The sequence below is a fragment of the Dasypus novemcinctus genome, chromosome 25, assembly GCF_030445035.2.
Source record: "Dasypus novemcinctus isolate mDasNov1 chromosome 25, mDasNov1.1.hap2, whole genome shotgun sequence".
In the NCBI taxonomy this organism is placed as follows: Eukaryota; Metazoa; Chordata; class Mammalia; order Cingulata; family Dasypodidae; genus Dasypus; species Dasypus novemcinctus.
The window spans coordinates 43,243,102-43,251,487 of NC_080697.1; the positions used below are offsets into that span (position 1 = coordinate 43,243,102).

General features: G+C 36.3%; 1 pseudogene; it reads right to left on the bottom strand.

The window, feature by feature from the left end:
* Positions 1–3,452: 3,452 nt before the first annotated feature.
* Positions 3,453–4,103, bottom strand: LOC101412490 (complex I assembly factor TMEM126B, mitochondrial pseudogene; annotated as a pseudogene).
* Between the last annotated feature and the right edge of the window lie 4,283 nt (positions 4,104–8,386).

Below are 8,386 nucleotides of genomic sequence, written 5' to 3' on the forward strand. Positions count from 1 at the left end.
GACGCAGCAAATAGACACCAAGAACAGACAACCAGGGGAGGGGGGGAAATTAAATAAATAAATAAATCTTTAAAAAAAAAAAAAAAAAAGGTGCTCTTCTACATCTCTATTATCAGGTGTTTTTTGAATCCCTTATATGATGTATAATACAAAACAGGATGAGTTTCATCCCAGGGAAATATAGCTTTTTTCTTGTCCCCCACTGCTCTGGCGACAGAACCCCTAAATTTTACAAATATTCCAATTATACACTACATAGAGTCAAAATGATATTTGTAAAGCATGCAAAGTATAAAAAAATGGCTTCAATAGCATCCTTAAACCACTAGTTTAGGAACATTACAATTACTTTTTAGATCCTCCAGGAACACTTTCCCATTCTGCCCTCCTTCTCTTCCCCTCAAAAATGAATTGCTAACACACAGCATGGTATTGTGAACTTAGTTTTTATTATTTCCTTGGTTTTCTTCATGCTTTTGTCACATACACTAGTATCCTTAATATATATTTATTAGGGTTTGTATGCTTTTGAACTTTATAAAAAGGGCCTCATAATGTAAGGGTAGTAGGCAGAATTCTAAGATGGCTCTCTTGATTCCTGACCCTCTGGTGTACTTATCCTGTAAAATTTCCCCTTCTTGAGTGTGGGTGAGACTTGTGATTACAATGGGACAACAGATTGGAGAGAGATTTTTCTGGCCTTGAAAAGCAAGCTGCCATGTTGTGAGAGAGCCTTGGTAGGGCCTGAAGGTGGCCTCTGGGAGAGTGAACCCCGGCTGACAGGCAGCAAGGACGTGGAATCTGAATTACACTAACAATCTGAATAAGCTTACAAGAGGATTCCCAGCCTCAGATGTGAGCTGTGACCCAACTAATCAATGCCCAGACATCTGTCCTACAAGAAATTGTGAGGCAACAAATTTATGTTGTTTTAAGCTGCTAAATTTGTGACATGTTGTAATGTAGCCATAGAGACCTGATACATGAAATAGACTCTGTTTGACTTTCTTCAGACAATTAATTCCCAGTCTTTATCAGTGTTTGAAGAGGGGCAATGTTAGGGAGAGATATGGGGGTGTGGGGAGGATAGAGACTTTCACCCTGTTTCTTATCCAGATTTCACTCATTAAAAACATGTATTCAAATATATTTATTGATCAGTTTCTAAGTGTGGCGGTTTGATATTATTTATTAATTCTAAAGAGAGATATAGATTATGTTTGTAAATTGGTCTGTTCCTCCAGGCATGTTAACCCTTTGATTGTATTAGAGTCACCTGAGACTTCTGATTAAACTATGTTAAGATTAAGGTTTTAATTCAACCACATCATTAGAGTATGACTCAGCACTGAGTCCTGGGCCCCTTTGGTGGGATGATTAAAATAGACTCTTAAACAGAAGTAGATACAGAGAAGAACACAGAGAAAGAAAGACAGTTCAATAGATATGGCAGAGGTCCCAGAAAGAGACATGAGCCTGATAGTCTATAGCTGACCTTGGGAAGAGACCAGAGCAGCTGAGCCTAGAAAGAAATAAGCCCTGGGGAGAGAGATGAGCCTTATGCCAGCCTACAGCTGAGATTGGAAGAAGCTGGCCCATGGAGCCTTAAGAGGGAGAAGGAAGGCTGAAACCTTGCAGACATCACCTACCATTTTGCTTCAACACATGGCCAATGACTTTGGATGACTTATAGTACCTTGAGTTGGACTCTTTAGGGCCTTGTGAATGTAAGCTTCTACCCCAAATAAATACCATTTATAAAAGTCAACAGAGTTCTGGCACTGTGTATCAGCACCCCTTTTAGCTGACTAATATACTAAATATTAGACATCATTCCATGAACATGGAATTCAGCCGTGATTAAAACAAAGGCCCCAACTCTCTTAGAACTCATGTTATTAAAAAATAGGAGACAAATTACAAATTATATACATATTTAAAAAAATAAATTAGATAATAGGATAGAAGAGTATAAGTTTTATGGAAACAAAGGACAACAAGATAATGGGGATTAGGGGTGTACAGGTTGGATAATTGGGTGGTCAGAATGGGTCTCTTCAGGAACGTGACAATTGAGTAAACACTTGAAGGAGGTGAAAGAGTTCATTTAGTATGTAGGTATCTGGGAAAGAGCATTCTGAGAAGAGAACAACTTGTGCAAAGACTGTAAGGCAGGAGCATGGCTGGCATGTCAGAGAACAGTAAGGAGATCAGGGTAGTTGGAGTGAAATTAATGAGGGTGATGGAGGTAAAAGTACATGAATATCCTGGGGAGGGAGGTAAATCATTTAGGGCTTATAGGTCATTATAAGGATTTTAATGACTTACTGTGAACAATCCACTTCTAAAAATAACTGGTATCATCATTTCCTGAGACATATGGAGACTAGGCAGTATATATTAGATTGGTTTTCCTCTTTCATTTCTACTTACTACTTGGACTTTCGTTTACCCGGATAAATTTCTTCATTTATTTACTTTATATATACCTTCCAGCTAACACAGCTTGGCTTTGCTGTGGTAGGATCTTATAATGTATTATCTAAACTAGGGTTCTGTTGACTGGGAAATGGGAGGCTATTAGTTCTTATGCTAGAATTACACACATAAACTTGAACAGTCCCAGGCAAATTGGGACAAATTTTCATGTAACTGTTGTCTCTACTCCTATTCTCCCTGGTGTTTTATGTTTATGCTTTTTTAAAACATTCCTTTCTGTTTATTTTAGTGAAGTTTCAGGAAAAACAAAACATAAAAAATGCATGCAATTGATTGTCCTTGTTTATTCTGTGTGGTAGTTTCATACTACACATACTCCAGAAATCATGTTCTTAATGTGGTATGTACCTATTGTAAGTAGGGCCTTTTGATTAGGTTGCTTCAGTTAAGGTGTGGCCTGGGATGGGTCTTAACCCTCTTACTGGAGTCCTTTGTAAATGGGATGGGGGGGTAGAGAGAGAGAGAAAGAGAGAGAGAGAGCGCACATGCATGAGAGAGAGAAAACTATGGAAATAGGAAGCTGAAAGAAATGAAACCTGGAAAAGAAGGGAGAGTAGATGCTACCACGTACCTTGCCATTTGGCAGAAGAACCCAGGATTGCCAGCAACCAGTCTTGAGAATAAAACACCACCTTTATGGTGACTTGGTTTGGACATTTTTCTCAGCCTCAAAACTGTAAGCTTGTAACCTAATATATTCCCATTGTTAAAAGCCAACCCATTTTACATTATCTGCTTTGAGCAGCTTAGCAAACTAAAACACTCTGCCAATAGGTTTTTATTTATTTATTTTATTGAGTTACCAAATATTTATTGTGTACCTGCTATTTGCCAGGAAGCAGAAGGGACAAAAACAAGTTGTCTTTCCAGTTACTTGTAACTCTTTCAGCAATATCCAACTCCTCACCATAAAAGAATCCATTCACCTGCGTTAGTATTCATTCATTCTTTGGTTAACCTTCATGTATGGTTTTCTCAAATGTACTTTCAAATACCGCATAATGAGGCAGACCATTAACTATTCCAGCAAACATCTGAAAGACTAGAGGAATCACCATTGCTTTCAACTCTGTTTGACCGAGCAACAGCCAAGAGAGTAAAACCCTCCCTTTTGGTGGCTGTGGAAGAGTAGGATACTTGATGGCTAGAAGTCCATTTTTAAAAAGAGCCAAAGCACTGGGATACAAAACCCCACATACTAGGCTAATCAGTGAACTTCTCAGAACTCAGTTCTCTTGGCTTATCTTATCTGAAAACAAAGCATCAATTACAAAGAGCTTTTAACTAACTATAGTAGACAAAAATGGAAGTATAGTCAATGATGCGTTTGTCTTCAAAGCATTATGGTTAACCTTGAAGCAGTGTTGGAAAATGAAGTTTGCCAATATTCCAGAGAAACCAGCTCTTGTCCCAAGGAACACTCATCCATATATATTTAAGGTCTTTCAGTCCGTGTGTGTCTCTTATTTTTCGTTACTATTCTTTATTAAGATACTCAATTTTTTTTTTTCTATCATTTCAATGACTGTTCCTCCTCTGAGTTTTGCATCTTCAGGAGAAGGACTGGGCTGACCAAGCATATATGTTGCCATCTTGATATCCTGCACCAAGCCTGCATCCCTCAAGTCAACTCCGGCCTCAGGCACCGGTGCTGCCATTTTGGTGGCTCCTGCAAAGAGGTTTTTGTTGCTGGGATTGGTTTTGCTTTTTTAAAAGGATGATTAGACATTGAGTTTTATCAAAAGAATTTTCTCCATTAATTCAGATGATCATATGATTTGTATACTTTAAATTGTTAACATGGTTTTACACTTTAAATAGTTATTTTTTAAATGCTTAAACAAGGTTGCATTCCTAGGAAAAGGCCAACTTGATACATTACGTACACACACATGTATATTGCTAGATTTTTTATGATAATTTCAAATTACTACCCATTTGCTTTAGCAAGATTGGATCTTGCCATACTTCATTTGTTTGCATGTTTTTTTGTTTTTGTTTTTGTTTTAATCAAGCATATGCTAACTTTATAAAATGACAAGAGAATTCCCTCTTTGTATAAACTCTGCAGTATTTGCGATAAGATTGGAATTATTTACTACTTGCAAATTGAGTGGAATTAACCTTTTAAAATGTTTAAGTCTGGAGTTTCTTTGTGGGAGGGCATTTGATTATTCAACTTTTTAAATTATTATAGGACTATTCCAGTTTTCTGTTTCGACTTAAGTCAATTTGGGGAATTTGTATTTTTTTGGAAGTTTGACCATTTCATCTAAATTTTCAAATTTATTGGCATAGAATTATTCAAAATAATTTATTTTTCAATCTCTTTAGATCTTTTTTACATGTGTCCACTTCTAGTATTTTTTATCTGTGTCATCTCTTTTTCATAATCAATAATACAAGAAGTTTCTTAATTTTTTTCATTTTTTTAGATTTTGAAATAACAGTTTGAACTCTTGATCATCTCTACTTAAGATTTCTTTAATTTCATTAATATTTCTCTTATTTTTAGCTGTTTTCTTTTACAGTTTTATATTTCCATTTTTATAGTATTTTAAAATATTATTTAGAAGTGTAGCTCACAGATTTCCAACCTTTTTTTCTTTTCCAGTTCAAGCATTTGCGATTATAACTTTCTCAATTAATACTTCCTGATATTTCAAATTTGGGCAACCTTTGGGCTTTGTTTCCTGTTCTCTGTCCTCCAGGAAGCCATAAAAACTCAATCTCAAATGTCACTAGATTCAAAGAATCAAAAGAAGGACTTAGAAATATGGTTTCCCACTTTTATTTTGTTCTTAGTTTCTGGATATTTCTTACTTGGCACTTTAGTAATAAACTATAAGAGATATTTTTTTAAAACATTTCCCAGTGTATTTAGTTGATCTCAGTGAAAGAATCAAGTCAATCAGGATTGCAAGCCTGCTTCATTGCTGAGAAATTGCCGGGAGTTTTGTTGCTGTCTCCTTTGCTATTTGAGAGGATTGATGCTACCTGGCATCTGCTTTCATATGTAAAGGGCAATGGTTGTCTCTTCTCTGTATTAGCCTCTTCTAGGGAAAACCCGGAAACCCAAATATTATGGAACATAACATTCATTTATTTTATTGGAAAAATGAAGCCGAAATGTTTGGCCCAGAGCTTTTCAAGAAGCAGACACTTCATTGTCTCCAGAATGATTACAAACCTCTGGCTTTCAGACTCTGTCATCAACTCTCTTCAATTATAAGTTGCCAATGAGCCCTAAACATCTGCTACTGTGGCTACCCAGTCCTCACCCAAGACCCCAGGTAGATATAACGGCACATAATAAAAACCCCAAAGTGGACAGGTTTTCATTCTTTCCATAAGATTAACTCTTATGTCCCATGTAAATCAGTGGAGGCACATAGATGGGAACTTGGCCAAAAAACACAAAAAAACAACACAGTAGTTAGTGTGTTAATTCCAGAGGTTTATGAATCTTAGTTTTCATCCAACAAAGAAGCCATGCTACTCATCCATAACAAAGCAACAGCAAAAGCAACAATAACAATAGTGATTTCATCAAGTGCTAAAAATATGCAAGGTGTTTTGCATATATTACATGTACTTTTCACAACAAAGTGAGAAGATATTCTTTACTCTTTACAAGGGAGGAAATTGAAGCTCAGTTTACAAAGCATTTTACAGTTTTTAATGTACTTTCTGAAATCTTACCTTATCTTTAGAAAACTGCATGGCAATCAGGACAATGAGAATTACGATAGTCTATAAATGAGAAAATCAAGGCTCAGAGACATGAAGTAATTTTTTTCAAGCCCACACAGCTACTAAATGGTAAATATGATTTTCATAGATTCTGATCATGTTTCCTTTTGTATATAGCATATCACCTTTATCATATCAAGATTTGACATTTGTAGTTTCTATTTGTTTTTGGTTATAGCAGCAGACATCCAGCTTCACTGTTAAGATTATGTTTTTGACAATGACTTATTTGGTTGCAGAATCAGCCGTTCTATTATGACTGAGAGGCAACTGAGATGTGGAGGAAGGACATGGAAAGCAACCAGATCATGAGTGCCCTGTGGACCATGTCAAAATATTTCATCTTCATCCTAAGAGTAACAAGAAGGAAGCAAAGACTTTCGGGATGGGTTTCATGGTGCTTGTGTTAAGATATCATTCCACTTACTGTGTGGAGAATGGCTTAGAGGAAGCGAGGTGAGAGGAAGAGGAGTGCAGATGTTGGAAGACCTCAACTGGATGAAAGACTTTGCCTAAAGTGAGGAAAGGGAGATGAAGGAGAAGGGAAAGATTTGAGAAATATTTTGTTAGAAAATAGGCATCAACTGATGATTGAAGAGTTACAGGGAGTAAGGAAAAGAGAAGACTCCAGAAAGACTCTTGGTTTTCTACTTTACATAATTGGATGATGATGATGATGACCGCCACTGAGTTAAAGAAAATGTAGGGCAGGGCATAAGAATCACCTGGAGTGCTTCTTAAAACAGAATCTATCCCTACCACTCCATACTCAAATTTTGGTTTAGTAGGTAAACCAAGAATTTACATTTCTAACAAACTTCCAGGTGATACTGAATAGCTGTGTTGCTGACCACACGTTGAGGAGCAGTATTGAAGAAGCCCAGATTTTAGGAGAAAGAGCTTAAGCTCAATTCTAGTCATGTAAAGCAAATTTTAATTAAAATTCTTTCCCCTTGATTTTACTCTGAAATTATTTGGAGCTTCCCAACACTCTCTCTTTCCCTTTTTAGGAGAGGCATCGTAATGTAGTAGAAAATGTACGCTTTGGGGGTTCAGAAATCCTAAGTTCAAATCCAAGTTTTTGACTTACTCTCAGGGTAATATTGTGATAATTACATAACTTTCATGAAGGTCAAATTTCTAATAGTATTGTTGGGGGTGGGCAGATGTATGTGAAAGCCCAATACAATTATAAGTCACTCCTCATGTATCTTCTCTCCCAAATGGGAGAATACGATTAAGTACCAGCTAATTTCTATTGTATATCTCTGAATTATTTTCATCTTCTAAGTTATAAACCCCTTAAGGGCAGTTTATCCCGAGAGCAGCTGCTACAGGCTTTACCCTTTTTAGGTGCTTGTTCAACAAATATTAATCTAATTGACCTGAACATCATGTCTTTTAATGCACTTAACTCTTGTTCTCATTTCTTCTTTATAACCTCTATCTTGGGTTTTAAAGAACAAAATGTCCTCTTTCAGCTCTTGAACACAATATTTATTTAGAGTTGTCCTTGATTGGAAAGCAACATAGGGAAACAAGCCATGTATTATCAACCTCACCCCCTTTTTTAATTAATTTTTTTATTTTTAAAGATGCTTTAGATTACATAAACATTACATTAAAAAAATATAAGGGATTCCCATATGTCCCGTCCTTGCCCCTCCCACTTTCCCACATTAACAACATCCTTCATTAGTGTGGTATATATGTTGCAATTGATGAACACATATTGAAGCATTGCTACTAACTATGGATTACAGTTTGCATTATAGTTTATACTCTGTCCTACACAATTTTGTAGGTTATGACAGAATATAAATGACCTGTATCTGTCACTGCAATGTCAGGTGGGACCACTCTAATACCCTGAAATGCCCACATATTATACCTTTTCTTCTGTCTCCCATCCCTCAGAACCTCTGGCAGCTACTGCCTTTATATCAATGCTAAGAGTCTTCCATAGCTAGAATAGTAATAAGTCTGTAGTAGAATAATAAGTCTGCTTATTCCATTGTTCATTCCCCAAACTTGAAGATTTGGGATGGTTATGTCCACCCACTTTTAATGGCCCTAAAATCCAAAAGTGAAAGTGTTCTAAAAATCTAATATTTTGCCTTAATATTTATAATTT